The 18,089-nt window shown below is 38.7% G+C and overlaps 1 non-coding gene across 1 annotated transcript; it reads left to right on the top strand.

Moving 5' to 3' along the window:
* Positions 1 to 15,663: 15,663 nt before the first annotated feature.
* Positions 15,664 to 15,747, top strand: TRNAM-CAU (transfer RNA methionine (anticodon CAU)). The gene is given in 2 exon segments: positions 15,664 to 15,701; positions 15,712 to 15,747. It is a non-coding gene; the product is annotated as a tRNA-Met (tRNA).
* The last annotated feature ends 2,342 nt before the right edge of the window (positions 15,748 to 18,089 follow it).

Genomic DNA, 18,089 nt, shown 5'->3' with positions numbered 1-18,089 from the left:
ATTTTGGAATTTGCACATAATATTATATACAATGGTTGATTTGAAGTGCCAACATCGGATTTTGGAATTTGCACATATGGAAGATGTATGTTTGAGGAAAAAAGAGTTGGTAGAATGTTTGCATTATTGGATGCAAGCGTGCTTAAAGTAAAGGCTACAATATTTTCACATGGTACAGGTTTGATTGTAGACATTGATATTTGGCAAATGCATTGGTCATGTCAATATTAGATGAAGAATATGAAGTCCTTAGAACTTCTAGAGTTTGACATTAAGCATTAAAGGTTGCTTTATATGTTCTAGCATCATCTTACAAAACGCAAGTGCCTGTTTGAGTGAGTCCTTAAGGTTTACGATAGGTCAGGCATGTGAAAACATGTTAACCTATAGAGTGGACACACGAGATCGAATAAGAAGTTAACTCAAGGATTTTAAAGTAAAGGAAAAGATAAAGGTGAAAAACCTTAAATGAGCCTGCAATTACTTCATCAAAGACTAGATAATGCCTTTATCACCAAAAAAGAAAGTCTTTTGTGATCTACTTTTGAAGACAAGCCTTCTAATAATAATTCATCCTCTACAACTAGCTACTTTGGCTAGAAGGGGACTACTATGTAGATGGGTACTTTGCATCCAACAAGCTAGGAGAGGCATGTTGCACACATTCTTGGGGTGATCTTTTGTTGCATTTTTTGGAGCCTTGGGAGCATGCTATTTTGTGAGCATTGCATGCATGTATGTGTTTTGTGTCCTCACATGTCCATTTACTACTGTTATGTGCATATTGCACAATATTTATCTCACACCGAGGGACGGCCTTGAGGAGCTATTTTGAGAGGGACGAAGATCATCAGTGCTGCCAAAACATGCACAAGATGGAGTGCAACCTCACAAAAAAAATGAGAAGAGAAGATACACCATGTGAAATGGCTGCAAACCCATGAAGGAAATTTGGTCATTGTTTATCATAAAGAACACTGCCTATGAATCACAAGAAGTGGACTTGCATATTGCCAAAGAGGAGGAGGGCATTGTCTTAACCTTTAAATGTAAAGAAATCAAATCAATAGTAGAATAAAGTATTGTTAATGTTACTAATAAGGGTTTTGGCTTTAAGGAAGGCTCTAACCCAATCAAGCTCAAAGACTCTAACCCGATTAAGCTCTAAGGCATCCTTCAAACATCGGGGAAATTTTTGCACAGCTTGAGGGTCACAAATTAGAAGGACGTCCCAACCTCATTTGTGGTCAAAGATACTTTCATTTGTGATTCTCTCACTCGTAACACACTAGCTCTATGGGTTTTTAGAAGGGGCACATTAGCAATTTTTTAAAAGGGCATTCTTGAAAAGAAGCAAGAAACGGTGTATACCCTTTGAGGAAGCATTTCCATGTACAATGAAAGGGATCAAGGAAAAACGATCGTGTAGAAGAGAAGACGATGTGGGGAGAAAAAGAATGGGGGCGGTGGTGAGAACAAATAGTGCCTAGCCACCACAACAAGCAAGAGCTGCCACATAGCTGTCAAAACAGTGCGATTAACACAAACAATGAGAGCAATAGCAACTGCGCCACGACACAAAAATGACAGCAACATTGAGAAACACAAACGGCGTGCACAATAGCCGGCATGTAGAGAGGCAACCACTCTCTCTCTCTCTCTCTCTCCCTCCCTCCCTCTCTCTCTCTCTCTCTCTCTCTCTCTCTCTCTCTCACACACACACACACACACACACACACACACACACACACACACACACACACACACACACACGTGCCCGCACGCGTGCATGTTGAAAGAAGGAAAGGTCTAAAGTTGTATATCCTCAAAGCCTCAAAATTCTATGTGGGATTATCTTGTTTGCATGTGGCAGTTTGTGAGAAACCTCATCTCCCTTTAAAAAAAAGAAGACACACATACACATTCTCTTGTGATTTCACACACACAAAAGCCCCTATTAAAATTTATATAATTCTGTTGATTTTGTGCCTTGAGCATTGAGAGGATACACACACACACACACACACACACACACACACACACACACACACACACACACACACACACACACACTCAAGAATCGCAACAGCCTTGACAACATACAAACACAATTTAGCAAAAAAAAAAAACTCAACGAAAGGAGATAAGCTCTTTTTTTTCCCTCCTCATTTGTGATAAACAACAATATTAACACCTGGACACATATTAAGTATTTTGTCCAATTCTTGTGATACACATCTTTGCACACTTGTCAACATCATCATTGTGAATTCAGTGTGTAATATTTATACTCAAACTTGATTCATTTTCAGTGATTGCATGATACATTATAAACATTACAAGAATATTTATAAAACATTACAAGCATTGCCATGTACAATGAAAGGGCTCAAGGAAAAGCCACTGTGTAGAAGAGAAGACGGTGTGGGGGGAGAAAAAGAATGGGGGCGGCAGCGTGAACAACTAGCACCCAGCCCACCACAGCAAGCAAGAGCTGCCACATAGCTGTCGAAAAACAGTGTGATCAATACAAACAACAAGCAATAGAAGCCATGCCACAACACTAAAATGACATCAACACCGAGAAACACAAACAACGTGCACAGTAGTTAGTCGGCACACACACACACACACACACACACATTGAAAGAAGGAAAGGTCTAAAGTTGTATATATACCCTAAAACTCAAAGCCTCAAAATTCTATGTGGGATTATCCTATCTGCATGTGGCAATTTGTGAGAAACCTCATCTCCCTTTAAAAAAAAGAAGACACACATACACATTCTCTTGTGATTTTACACACACAAAAGCTCGCATTAAAATTTATAGAATTCTATTGATTTTGTGTCTTGAGCATTGAGAGGATACACACACACTCAAGAACAACAACAATCTTAACATACAAATGGAATTCAACAAAAAAAAAAACTCAGCAAAAGGAGATAAGCTCTTTTTTTCCCTCCTCATTTGTGATAAACAACAATATTAACACCACACATATTAACTATTTTGTCCAATTCTTGTGATACACATCTTTGCACACTTGTCAACATCATCCTTGTGAATTCAGTGCATAATATTTATACTCAAACTTGATTTGTTTTCAGTGATTGCATGATACATTATAAACATTACAAGAATATTTATCATATAGCATTCGTGGAAAGGTGTGGAGGTTGAGTTTGATTGCAGTGCATACTCCTGGCGTGGCGGCGGCAGATAGTGAGCATAGACACACACTCTAGCCATAGATCCTTTTCTTGTTGGTCTTGGTTTTGGGAGTTGAGGAGAGTTGTCAGTTTTGAGCAACTTTCTTTCCTAAGTATTCTTGGCTTGGGTTTAGCTTCATAGCTTAGGCTCAAGAATATTTCCTGACACCTTTTATGTTTTAGTACTATAGTATTTTTCCTCATAGTATGTACTCTTAAAAAAGAAGAAAATTCAGCCACCATCGATGTCTCTCTTGTGTGCTTATCTACGCTTGTGTGTGTAACGAAGTTTGCAAAGGAGATCAAGCTCACCCTCTCCCATTCTTCTCATGGTATGAGAGGTCCATTTGTGTAAGGAGTTCAAGAGGAAATTAAATGAAGGAGTACACGTAAGGGCAATTCCATCTCTTTCCCTATGATTTAGAAGAGAAACTTTGCATAGTTGCTAGTTAAGGACAACGACAGTAGGCATATTAGAAGAGGAGGTACTCTCATATTTTCGACATCCCTCTTCAATGAAGCAAAAGAGAAGGCCAAATAACCATGCTATCATATTATTGCCATCCAGAATCATTTCGAACCCCGTATTAGCCTTGCAACAACAGACACTTTGTAGAATTGTTAACATTGATAATTTCTAGTTGTGTTGTGTTTCCATGCATATTTTGCACATAATATTATATACAATGGTTGATTTGTGCACCCACAGAGATTTTGGAATTTTCATATGTATGGAAGATGTATGGTTGAGGAAAAGAGAGCTGGTAGAATGTTTACATTATGGGAAGCATATTTTGCATAGAATGTTTACATTATGGGAAGCATATTTTGCATAGAATGTTTACATTATGGGAAGCATATTTTGCATAGAATATTATATACAATGATTGATTTGAAGTGCCCATAGAGATTTTGGAATTTGCACAAGTATGGAATATGTATGAGGAAAAGAGAGTTGGTAGAATGTTTACGTTATTGGATGCAAGTAAAGGCTACAACATTTGCACATGGTACAGGTGTGATTGTAGACATTGATATTTGGCAAATGCATTGGACATGTCAATATTTAGTAGTAGCTAAAGAATATGAAGTCCTTAGAATTTTTATATTTGACATTAAGCATAAGGTAAGGTTGATTTATATGTTCTAGCACCATCTTACAAAAGGTAAGTGCCCATTCGAGCAAGTAAGATGACAAAGCACCTAAAGAAAAGGCTACAATATTTGCACATGGTACAGGTGTGATTATAGACATTGATATTTTGCAAATGCATTGGACATCTCAATATTCACTAGTTGAAGAATATGAAGGTCCATTAGGATTGATCTATCACTACTTTCCATCTCTCATTATTTGTCCAAAGTGATATGAATCACAGGTTTTGAAACATCTTCAATCTACCCTAGATTATCCATGGGATTCTTGATTAGCGTACGATGTGGGTAATAATTATACTTAATTTCCTAATAATTATAAAGGATAAGGATTTTTCTTGAAAATTTTAGCTTAAGGCTGACCTTGTCTCAAATTTTGAAGTGTCAGATCTCAAATATATATGAAGCAATGCACATCACAGGCGCATGCGAGCTCTCTCTCTCTCTCTCTCTCTCTCTCTCTCTCTCTCTCTCTCTCTCTCTCTCTCTCGCGTTGGTCTTGGTATGCATCACTATATACGATGCTTTTAAGGGAAAAATTGGCCATTTTCTCTCTCTAGGATGGCAAAATAGAGCTTCCTTAGACCCACTCTCTCTCTCTCTCTCTCTCTCTCTCTCTCTCTCTCTCTCTCTCTCTCTCTCTTTGCGTGCTCCAATGTAGGGAAGCTCATGTGGGTGGGTGTTGGATATGTGGATAGTTGGCAAACTAAGGAGGAGCTTTCGATCACTCAACATGATCGACTGATTCACTTGAGGTTAACAATGTGATGTGGCATTCCGAATTTATATTACCGATAAATTGCATGGATAATTAATGTATTTGAAAAATTAATACCAGTGAAAAAATGAGTGAATATGCCCCCCACTTGTTTTTAGGTGTGCCTTCTCTTGGTCATCCGTCAATGATATGAGTTGGGATGTCATAGCATGTAATGTATGCTATGCATGAAGGAGATGATTTGAAGCTTTGTAAAAGTTGAGATGGCACTTAAGTTTTGGTTAAAGACTTTTCATTGGTATTTGCCTTATGGACGTATCTCTATAATTCCATCACTATTGGGGTTATTTCTGGTGCCATTAGATTGCCAAGTGGTTTGTCATGTTTGTTAGTGTGCTCGAGTGAATGTGGAAAGAGAGGTTGTTTTTTGATAGGTCTCATGCTCATTTTTGGGCATTTTGGTCATAAAATACAGCCACTTATGAGTGTGACCTTAAAAAAATAATGTGATTTGAAAAAATGGGAATTATTTCTACTAAGCCCATCATTTCGAAGTGACTCAGACCGCCAAAAATCATTCTGGGTGGAAAGGAATGTTCTTGATGCATCGAAAACTAGAGTGGGAATAAAGGAGGGCACATGAAGCAGGGTACATATCACAATTTACAAATGATGATTTAAAAGCATTGGATGCCATTAGGGTCAGCATAATGTAAATCCTAGCAATGGAAACATGTCTCCTTTCTTCTCAAGGATCTGCATCTTCCTTTACACATAAACATATATATTTTGAAGGCTAACCTAGGTTATGACATTCAAATTGAAGGTTAGGGTAGACCTTCAAATTTTTGCCTTGCCACAAAGCATTGCATCTAGATTTTTGGAATGAAAGGATACTTTTGAAAGGGGGAGATGCTTTGGTCCCCACTAATGCGTCCACATATGAAGCACATGTGTCGATGCATATCATATCTTGATCGCCTTGTTCATTTAGTGAATTATTAAGATTTGATAGCTATCCTTGTTTTACAAATAATTTACTCGATTATACATAGAGTGATTTGTAAAAAAACATCAATTGATGTGTTATAAACAACTACTTCATCCTCATTTTAATAAGGGAAATTTGTTAACCTAAGGATCATTAGAAAAAGTCTAATAGGACCAAGATTAACTTACAAATCATCTTATAGAAGAGGCTAGGATGGCCAGCTCACCACCCTAGTTAGTGCATCCCAAATGGCTAGCACCAAGGCTAGAGGTATTGGTGGAGAGCTTATCTCCACTGTTGGCCTCCACTTTGGCAAAATATGGGGGAGGGGAGGGGAGGGTGGAGTGAAGGTAGGATACTCAAGTCCTTCATGTGCTTACTATTTGTAGTAAAAGGTTTTGAGGGTCCACGATTCTGAATTTCTCATGTAGCATCCGTGGTTGTTTGGTACTCGCTTGTGGGGCTAGTTTACTTGATTTAATCATGTGTTGCAGTGTGGTCTTGTCATTTTGGCTTGTGTTATGTGTAGTCGCTACACTTTTTCTTGTGTCAAGGTGACACTCTAACATAGTCTTTGCTATACTTTTGCTTGTGTCAGGTGACACTCTAACGTAGGATCGAACATAGGGTGAGTATTTTAAAGCATGACCTTGGTCTTGCCAAGGTTCATTATCAACATCCGCTACTTAAAAAAAAAAGGCTACAATATCGTCACAACAACAAGTAGGTCCTTGTCTCATGACCATTAGCCTTACTATGCCATAGTGTATGTGTATGTATGGACTTAGTAACATTGAATGTGGTGATGAGGTGGGTTAGGAGTGCATGAAGGATTCATGGAGTTTTGATTGGGTATGCTATACAATGTTTATGTGCAAGGGTGATAAATGACAAGGTTAGTGATGGAGATGGGTTGTCTTTGTTCAAGAATTTTCCAAAAGGCTTCTCTGATGTCTAACACTAAAAACCACTTGGTATAAGTCATTCTCACACTCAACCAAATAGTCCTCTTCTTATGATAGTCATTTCTGTGGATGAACTTATTACCATGAGTGATAGTTGTGTTGACATACATGTTATCAGCAGGACACTTTTAAATTAGAAGTTTGAGATGAACTTATTACCATGAGTGATAGTTATGTTGACATACATGTTATCAGCAGGACACTTTTAAAGTAGAAGTTTGAGATGAAAGATTTGGGTGAGCTATGGATAATCGTATTTTCTTGGTATAGAAGTGGTGAGATCACTTTATGGTATACAAAGGCAGTATAGCTTAGACATGTTATCCAAGTATGGTATGTAAGCCTATTTTAGTGCTAGTGGAGTAGAACACTAATCTTTTTGTAGATACACATGAGCTTGTGGAGGACCCCACTCTGTAGTACATGCACATAGTGGGTAGGTTGATCTACATGACCATTGCTAGGAAAAATTTGAGCTATGTTGTTGGACTTGTTGTGTGTTAGTTTATGAAGGCCCCCAGGAAGCCACACCTAGATGTGGCTAAATTAGACCTATGTAAAGATGGAAGTAGGCCTATATGGGGATTGTGTCGTAAAGGTGCCATACATGGAAGTAGGCCTATATGGGGATTGTGTCGTAAAGGTGCCATACATAGAGAAGAAAATTGGCATTGATGGGTGGGGGAGGGATAATAAATTCATAGATAAAGGCTGAGAGGTGTCCATTAGTTAATTGACCATGTTGGAGCCTCTTCCATGAGAAAAATAAATAAGACCTCCTAAGGTGAATCATTATATGATGAGTCCATGTGTAGCTCCCCTCTAAGAAAGACATGCCAAAGAAAGTAATTTGACTAGAGTTATGTGATGTCCTTTGTATCCCAATGTTAATTCTTACATGCCAAAGAAAGTGATTTGATTAGAGTCATGTGATGAGGTCATCAAAATATGAATATAAAACACTCCCTCTCCCCCTCTCTCCTACCCTCTCTCTCTCTCTCTCCCCTCTCTCCTACCCTCTCTCTCTCTCTCTCTCTCTCTCTCTCTCTCTCTCTCTCTCTCTCTCTCTCACACACACACACACACACACACACACACACACACACACACACACACACACACACACACGAGACCAAGAAATGAACAATAATATGCACCGAGAATAGATTAGGCACATCAATAACGTCAAGAAGCTTATATGCTAGATTAGTTCTTCCATATGAAACAATGCGGGCCTTCTCGTCCATCATCGGAGTGCTACAAGATCTTTCTTTGTTAGAGCATATTATTGGAGTTTATAGGAGAGATGGCTAGTATTATTTCATGCTCTCCCCAAAGAATATTTAGTTTCACCACCATTACAAAATCATTGCATATATCTTGGTCCATGCTAACCCCTTTCACAAGTCTCCACCTCCTGTAGACAAATCACATACATAATGTTTGTCGGAGTAATAAAGTACCTACTATTCATCACATGATAAAAAGTTAAAATCACATACATAATTCTTGTCGGAGTAATAAAGTACCTACTATTCATCACATGATAAAAAGTTAAAAAAATATACTTACTATACTTACTAAAAAATAAAGGTTATAATCACACTAACCAAGTTATTATCGTAATGTAACATAAGATTTTGAAACTTGACAATCAACTATGTCCTCCTAATCTTTGTATCCCATTGCTCACCCAAGAGATGTTTAATCCTGGACTCTTCCAACTATATGTAATCTTCGCTCTCTTCAATTCTTTACAAGTTGCAAATAAGTAAACAAAATAGCCAAAGGGAATAAACCAACTAAGGTGAATGTCTCTTGAGCCTCTTTTTTGGTTTTATTGAATCTCACACATCATTTATAAGTTTTTTCTTGCAAGCTACAGTAACATCCATAGTAGGTCAAGACTTGACAGTAAATGGGAGTGACATGGGCTGTAAGGAACCATACTTAATATTCTTTGATGGCATAATGTACAAGGAATCATAGACAAGTATATGTTGTGATGCTAAGAAGATGGTATTCTCTCCCTCATGCAACAAAGTTCCAATTCAGCATGAAAAACATTTAGGTTTAACAATGTGCTAATTATTAGAAAGGAAAATTCTTACCAATAGGCTTATTCTTTGTAATTCGATTGTTTGGATGTAGGGAGATTTTTCTGTGCATATACACATGTTGAATTAATACCTCCATTGTTGTACTCCCACTAATATTTCTACTTTTAAAGTTTATTAGTTTATCTTTCCAGTGCTTTATCCCATACCCTTTGTCCTTTGTCTTGAATTTGAATAAAACCTTGGTTGTTGGGGTATATTAATATCCATTCAAACTTGTATATGTGTCATCAATCCATATTTTCTCATCATCTCTCATGTTTTAGACCTCAATATCCATTCAAACTTGTATATGTGTCATCAATCCATATTTTCTCATCATCTCTCATGTTTTAGACCTCAATACTATGTATAGAACTTATAATCTTTCGTCTTACTGGCATCTACACATACGAAAGGAAATAAATTTAGAGCTTGTTTCCCATCTTAAAAAATATATGCATGTAATGGACATTATAGTAAAAATAAGACTAAGAATCAAAGAATAAGCAGAATATAAAATATGTTACCTTATAGATCTTTAAAGAAGATGTTGATAGATAAAGCAAATCCTTAAACTAGTAGCAATAAGCATGCAAAGACAAACATCATGAAAGATTACTTAACTTTAAAAAAAAACATGAAGATTGCTTATTACCTACTCTAGAAAAAAATCTTTTAAAAAAAGATTGCTTATTACCAAAAAAGTAAAACCCCTAGACCCAAAAAAACCTAAAGATTGTTTATTACCTACTCTAAAAAATTCTACAAACATAATGGAAGATTAGCCTCCAAATCTAAAGTCTAAACTTAATTAAAAACCTAAAGGGTGATTATTATCTACTCTTAAAAAACGTATACAAATATCATGGAACCTCCAAATCTAAACTTAATTAAAAACCTAAAGGGTGATTATTATCTACTCTTAAAAAAAGTATACAAACATCATGGAACCTCCAAATCTAAACTTAATTAAAAACCTAAAGGATGATTATCATCTACTCTTAAAAAAAGTATACAAACATCATGGAACCTCCAAATCTAAACTTAATTAATATCCTAAAGAGTGATTATTAACTACTCTAAAAAACTTATGAGTACCAAAACTTATGAGCACCAAAACTTCAAAATAGAAAGCTTAAACCTACAACATAACATGTATTGTCAGTTACTTGGAGCCTAAAATACTAATCAAATAATGAAATAAACATTAATAAGGTATAATAAAAAACTATAATCATAAAGACTTGAAGGCTAAGCAACGTACCTGCAAATGTTTTTCTAACAAAAAGAGGAAAGAAAAAGCTATGGTAGAGTTGAATTAGGAGTAGGAAAAAGGGAGGCAGGGGGGAGGGAAAAAGAGAAAACATAGAAAGGGGGGAAACAAAAAGTAGGAAGGCGGAATTTTTTGAATTACAATTACCACTTCCCAATATTTTAATGTAAACCTCTCAATATTTTATTTGAGAAACTTTATCTTGTTAGAGTTGGTGGCAAAAGATTCAAAAAGATCCATGTTACATAGATCTTGAATCCTAGTTCTCTCCATTGACTGGACCATTCTTTTTATAATGCTATCTTATGATGCGGCTCTTTTTTAGTCAAAATTTCACCTAATGAGAAGGGAATTGATTGGAGGCATGCACCTCATCCCCCAATGTCTCACGTCAAGAGGAGAATGTGCCTCCACCTCCATCTCCACTTCCACTTGTACAACCTCCACCCTTGGTTCAACTTGCACTAGCACTTGCATCTCCACTATACAACCTCTACCACAAACCTTGTTGCGGTCTGTTCGATGAAGGGCGTTGACTGGAGGCAAGCATCTTATCTGCCCTAGGCCTTAGAACCCAGTGGTTTCTCCATGTGCACCAAGGAGGAGGAGGAGAAATGGGGTAAAGACACTCCGATTTTAGAAGATGGTTGATCTCATGATTCCCAAGGCCCCTTTCTTACGCATCGTCAAGGAGATCTTATAGAGCTATTCTTAGGAGTTGCATCTTCAAAGATAAGAAGTTGTGGAGGCCTTTTTCATATCCTTCTTTAAGGATATGAAAAACTTTACCTTGTTAGAGTTGGTGGCAAAAGATTCAAAAAGATCCATGTTACATGGATCTTGAATCCTAGTTCTCTCCATTGGCTGGACCATTCTTTTTTTAATGCTATCTTATGCGGCTCTTTTTCAGTCAAAATTTCACTAAATGAAAAGGGAATTGACTGGAGGCAAGCACCTCATCCCCCAATGTCTCACGTCAAGAGGAGAATGTGCCTCCACCTCTAGCTCCACTTCCACTTGTACAACCTCCACCCTTGGCTCAACTTGCACTAGCACTTGCATCTCCACTATACAACCTCTACCACAAACCTTGTTGTGGTCCGTTTGAAGAAGGGCGTTGACTGGAGGCAAGCATCTTATCTGCCCTAGGCCTCGGAACCTAGTGGTTCCTCCATGTGCACCAAGGAGGAGGAGGAGAAATGGGGTAAAGACACTCTGATTTTAGAAGATGGTTGATCTCATGATTCCCAAGGCCCCTTTCTCACGCATCGTCAGGGAGATCTTACAGAGCTATTCTTAGGAGTTGTGTCTTCAAAGCCAAGAAGTTGTGGAGGCCTTTTTCATATCCTTCTTTAAGGATGCAAACCTCTATGGTATTATCCATACAAAGAGGGTTATAGTAATGATAAATGATTTAAAATTAGCATGACTTCTGTGTGTGGTGGTCACTTGTAATGATCATAGCCAGTGTTTTCGCCATGTAAAGTTTTATCTTGATTAATAGAAAAATCATATTTTTTTTGGTTATTTTATGTGTTTGCACATGAATAATCATGATGTGAGCCATTTTGAAATTAATAGGTTTGAAATATTATTTTTAAACAAGAGGAAATAATATTATGTTGCTGGTATCTATAATTTTTTTTTTGGGCCTAGGCATGCACCGTAGAGCCCCCCTTGTCCTAAGTGCCCTTCAAGTAAGGATTAATCTTAGGCCCATAGCCTAGTTTCTCATGCTAGTAGGTGGTTCCCAAGGGTAGGAACAAACAAGGAATAGGTGCACAACATAAACAAGACCTTGTTCCCCCAACAAACATCCCTCAAGGACTATCTCTCTGCTATTGCAAGGATAAATCATGGGCTCATGTCCCAGTTTCTCATGCCTGCAGAGGTGCCACTTGGGTAGAGTCATGACACGGGAATTAGGTCACAACCATGTGACACACACAAAAGAACACGACGTTTCCTTTAATAAATCAAGGTAGTACATAACATATAACAAACAAACACATATAAATCTTGGGAGAGTTTCTCCTCCTGGATCATACATGATCCCACAAAGTCAAAGCGATAGAAATATTATGCCAATGTTGGCGAAGATGTAGCTATCTTTTCACGGTGACGTTTCCAAGCAATCATCACGAATCCGCATGTGGATGATGATGGTGAAGCTCATGCTGACAAAGATGCCCATGAAGATGCCAATGATGGCCATAAAAACTGTCGTGAATAACTCCCACATATCTAAGTACAATCACTTCCATTTTTATCTCCATGTGAACGCCCTCGTAAAAGCCTTAGTATTAAGGCTTAAAGCTTTAATTTGGAGAAAAAGTGGCCGGCGAGAGAAAAAAAAATAAAATAAGTTTTAAAGGCTTTATATCTGGCGTGTGGATGAGGCAGGTGGATAGCGATCGAATGGTTCAGCGGGCGATCTGGGAGAAGCAGGTTCAGTCGGGTGGAGGAGTAGCACCGCAGTTGTGGACAGATGGAGAAGCAGGTTCGGAGTAAACATTAATTCATCATAAATCAAGAAAAACATGGTTTTAAGAGGAAAACCATAAAATAAAATGCTTCCCAAAGGTAGAGCGACAGGGCTGCTGGTGTAAGGCCCGGGCATCAAGATGGTTGCGCTAGTCGACCAGGGGTTTGACTTGGGTGAGAACAAAAGTGCGCTCTGGCTCATAAAACAGAGACCCAACAACACCACGCAATCAAGAAAACGTAGACCTTCCCCACTGTCACATAGCCGGAAATTGTTGGTCGCTCATCTCTGCTTTAGAAGGAAATGCTAAAACCCTTGAATGACAAAACCCTAGAACCTAGGACAGTGGCTCTGATACCACTGTTGGTAACAATGCTAGGGTTAGCTGCAGGTATGGTGGTTGGAAGAGAAACGTGGCCATGATGTTGGATCAGGTGGTGGCACAGTGAGATTGAGAGCTAGAGAGAGAGTGAAAGAACACCACTCAAATGGATTTGATGCGATTGATTGATAATATGAAGTACAAGCCTTTCTATATTAGGACTTTCCACATACAAAACCCTTTGACCCTTATTAAATGCACACTTATCCACCCATAAGAGGTGCTTCACACACACATAAACACACAACCATACAAATGAGTGTGTACACACCTTTTTATGGATGTTCATACACACATATGGATACACAAACACACAATTGCACATATTCTAACTATGGTCCATATCATGTCATTATGAGAGGATGTAATCGGCAAACCAGTAATAAAGTCCATTGAAATCTCTTTCCATCATGGACCTTTGGGAATAGGTAGGGGCATTAAAAGACCAAAAGATTTACCATGATAGCGTTTAATTCTTTGACAAACAATACATTTAGACACAAATTTTGCAATGTTATGTTTCATTGTCAGGCTAAAAGAAATATTCTTTACATGCAGCTAACGTGGATTGAATTCCTCTATGTCCCATATATGCATGAGCATGCATCTCAGTTATGGCTAGTTCTCTAAATGGTGCATTGATGCAAAGTCGCTTTTGAAAGAACAAAAATCCATTTGCATAAGAGTAATCATTTAGTTGCAAAGAATTATTAGCATGTATGGCATTCCATGCAGGTGGAAAATCACGATCATCAGCAGCATATGAGTCAATCATGGCATCGAAAGATTGCAGTTGAATAGCAGATACATTATTCAAATAAGCATGTTTAAGTGTATCAAATGAATTAGAATTGCAAACATAAATTTGGTCATCATAAAGAAGTCTACGATGTAGAGCATCTGCAACTACATTAACGCGGCCTAGTTGATATTGGATCATAGGGTGAAATTTTTGGCGATATTAAAGATCGCACAAATCAGCATTTCTGTCTACTTCAACAATTCTATCCTCAAGATCATCAACACCAGCACCTTGTAGATTGGTGTCTACTTTTTTGGGATGGAGGTCGATCAATCTTCTGATGGAGTGTTTCTTAGCCAACACAGACAGTAGAGCTGCTAGAGACATTTGGGATGACCGAGTACCATCCAATTGCTTGTCCAATGGATCCTAAAGTTTAATGATTGGGGGTTTTATATATATATGTGAAGCGATAACCAGAAGTGGATCGTCGAGTTTCCTGATCAACTGCCCAATCAGCATCAGCAGACTATCCAACAAGCGCTTCGTGCCTCCTTTGAAAGAGAGACCATAGTCCAAGGTACCGGATAAGTATCAGATAACTCTCAAAGCGGCCTGCCGCCGCCAATGAAAATGTGGAGGAGCGGAAGAAAACCGACTGAGAACACTTACACTGTAAGAAATGTCGGGCATGGTGTAAGTCAAATAGATAAGAGAACCAACAAGTCTCCGGTACTGTGTCGTATCCTCAAAGAAGAGGGGAGAGGGATCATCACTGGAGAGCTCCCCCACCCACATAATCTCTCACCACAGGGCTTTGATCTTGTGTGGCTCTCTTGAACTTGGGTTTGAAAAAATTAAAATAAAAACCCAAAATCATTAGCCTTAAATCTCTCTCTAACCCACACACCTTGCTCATCCCTAGAGTTGTGAAGAAGATCCTCAGAGATGGAGTCGTTAGGTCTCCTACTAGAGCTTGCCATCATGGATGAGAACTAGCTTAGAGGAGGATAAAGTGACTTGAGTGGATGTAATGGAGGTTAAAATGGCCTTCCAATTTTCATGGCGCTCTCACAAGATAAGTGAGTGGGACCCGACCATATCCCTCCAACGAGAAGTGTGATCTTTTACAATGGCAAGTTCCTCAAGCTCATGCTTTATTGTTTGCAAAGGGCTTAGGTGGTCAAGTACATCATGGAGGGCTGGTGTTAGTGATTAATTTAGAGGAGAGGTCCAGTGGGTTCGGCGGCAAGGTATACTGTTTGGCGCCCCCTCTGCCCTACTTCTCGAGGGCAGCAAGACACGATTAACCAAACAAGGAAGGGAATACGGTAAAATAATAAACGTGGTTTTTGAATTATAATGGCGCGCAGCAACAGAAGAAGAGATTAGCGCCATTCTTCTCTCTTGTGGTTTGTATATCTGTATGTAGAAAGACTCACTCTGTACCGGTATCGTTGCTGTAGACGAGGAGGGCCTGGAAACTTGCTGCTTGACGAACGACAATGAAAACACACACACACACAGAGCGCCCTGCTAGGGTAGCTAGGGTAGGTACCTACTCGGTCATACAAGAGGATTCTTATTTTCCTTCTTATAATACTAGTTCTAAATTTTAAAACTCAATACTAGCCAACATCGAGGGGTGGTGGCGCAGTTGGCTAGCGCGTAGGTCTCATAGCTCTGAGGTATCCTGAGGTCGAGAGTTCGAGCCTCTCTCACCCCAAGTCGCTCCTTTTGGAAAAGCTTTTGGTTGTTGCTTCGCCGCCTACATGCATTTCAAGCAGCAGCCATGTTTGATGCCATGGCTGGGTGTTGGGTCAGATGAGTAAAATAAAAGATACCGAGGCTGATGACAAACCGTTTTAGAGGTTTCTTTACTTGGTTTATGTTTTTCATTGCATGATGGTGACATGTCAATACAAAAAGAGGCCAAAATTGGCCTGGCCCAAAAAATAACCTACTTTCCATATCCTGTATCTACTATCCTTATCCTAGCACCCAACCTTCATACACACACTTCTAAAAGACTCCGGCTCACCCGCACATTGTGGACACATTTGTTTCAAATTATTGATGTTAAGACAATATCATATAATATCATCGACATCTCCCAATGAGCTCAGGCATGAGAAAAAGAGAACTGCTAAGACTTTAACATCATCACACTTCACAAAATGTGAGTTTGTAGACCATATTAGGGTTGCCAACGATGGAGTCGAACCAAAGAAATAAAGTTGCCACATTGTTGCTACTTTCATTGAAGTCACATAACTCACCACTCATAATATCAACAAGTGTGCACTGCAACAAAACCTTAACGATCAAAATGAACTAAAAACACACAATATTTGTCTTCATTGATATGACTACTCTCATCTTCACATGAAACAAAGGTGTCTTGGTCAACTACTAACACTTCTTTCAGCCCAAGTGGCTTTCACTTTTGCCTTGACCTTTGTAGGCTTTGCCATATATGCATGATCAAGATCAAGTGCAATAGCTTTCCGACATCATTCTCCCTCTAACAAGGATGTCGTCATGCTTGCAAAAATATGAACAAAAGAACATGGTGTGGATTCAATTTCCTTTAGATCTCCACGTGTTTGAATGCTGCACCGAATGCGTTTAGGTTGTTGAATCAAAGACCTTGACCAACTCAGCAGCATAGTTGAGCGATTGATCTTGACAATCGAAAAAGTATAATCATCGATTGGCAAAGCTGAATATGATGATGACTGGAAAAGTTTAGTTACCGATTAGAAAGGTACAATCGGGAATCGGAAAATATAATAATTCCTCTATGCAACGAGCTAGCTCATTCCGACCATGTGGGCCATCTAAGGCCATAGAGCCCATTCCAATCACATAGTTATGTGACCCTCAACACCTTGGCATTTTTGTTTTGTGTGACACATTCTTTATCATCTCTTTGTGATGGTAAGCTTATAAAGTAGGCACCTTGTGCCGCAGCAACATTGTCACTTTGGTCATCCTCAATTTTTGAGTAGAGCATGCCTTATTTTGTTCAAGGAAAATTTGTAAAGACTACAATATTGTTTCTCTAAACCTTACCTCACGAAGGTTAAACATAAAAAATCCTAGTCGTACATAGCTCCCTTAAAGAAGGAGTCATATGTGAAAGCTATTTTTGGGCCTTTCACACCTTTTAGTTGCATAAAAGTCATCCTTTTACAATCGTTGTAGAATGAATTAGATGTAAAAGCTATTTTTGGGCCTTTCACACCTTTTAGTTGCATACAAGTCATCTTTTTACTATCTCTGTTGATAATCATGGATCTCAAGAAGCTTTTTCTTGTTGGCCAAAAGAAACAAACTAGTGAGAATCGATAACTATGTTGGGGTATGTACATTCTCCGAGCCAATATTTCAGAGCCATGAGCCAAAACCTTCGAGCTATGCTACTTGAACAAGTCTCTATGATAACATCTGCCCAACCGTGTTTCTTGGAAAAGCACCCTACTTTTACAATTAAGCTTGGCTCAACATGATCATGTCGATTATTATTACGAATAAAACAATGTGCAATGGTTGATTGGGCATCCAAGTTGCTACAATTAGGCTTCACTCTAATGCCTCATTTTGGATTTTACTTGCTTGATTTCATTGCCTAGATTTGAGCTTCAGTTGTTTCCCCCTATAACATACAAGCAGCCATCTTGCACCGCTAAAGAGTCATCTTCTCGCTCGTGCCACATATTAGGCAACCTCTCACACTCTTCAAAAAATGTAGGAGGAAAAGTAAGTTGTAGTGTAGGTAGAACTTGTAGCCTCCGTCACGATACATGACAGTCTATGTTTGGAAACTATTTCTTTCATGGAAATTCATGCATATCTTGGCTAATCAAGAAACAACCAACTATCGTAACATTATCTTATAAAGTTGAACATAGAGCGGCATCCACTGTTGTGCGCTTTTGTCGCACGTGTCGGAGCTGGGGACTTGCCAGGCACCGTATGTGAGCCACGAATGGCTGCAAAGCACACAACCAGAAACTAGCAAGCTCAAATAGGGAGCAAAGGTGTGTCACTCACCGCTCAGACTGC

The sequence above is a fragment of the Cibotium barometz genome, chromosome 62 (assembly GCF_041138505.1).
Source record: "Cibotium barometz isolate CiBa-2024 chromosome 62, ASM4113850v1, whole genome shotgun sequence".
NCBI lineage: Eukaryota > Viridiplantae > Streptophyta > Polypodiopsida > Cyatheales > Cibotiaceae > Cibotium > Cibotium barometz.
Note: the sequence above shows the minus strand (reverse complement) of the source record. Positions and strands in the feature narration are given on the sequence as shown.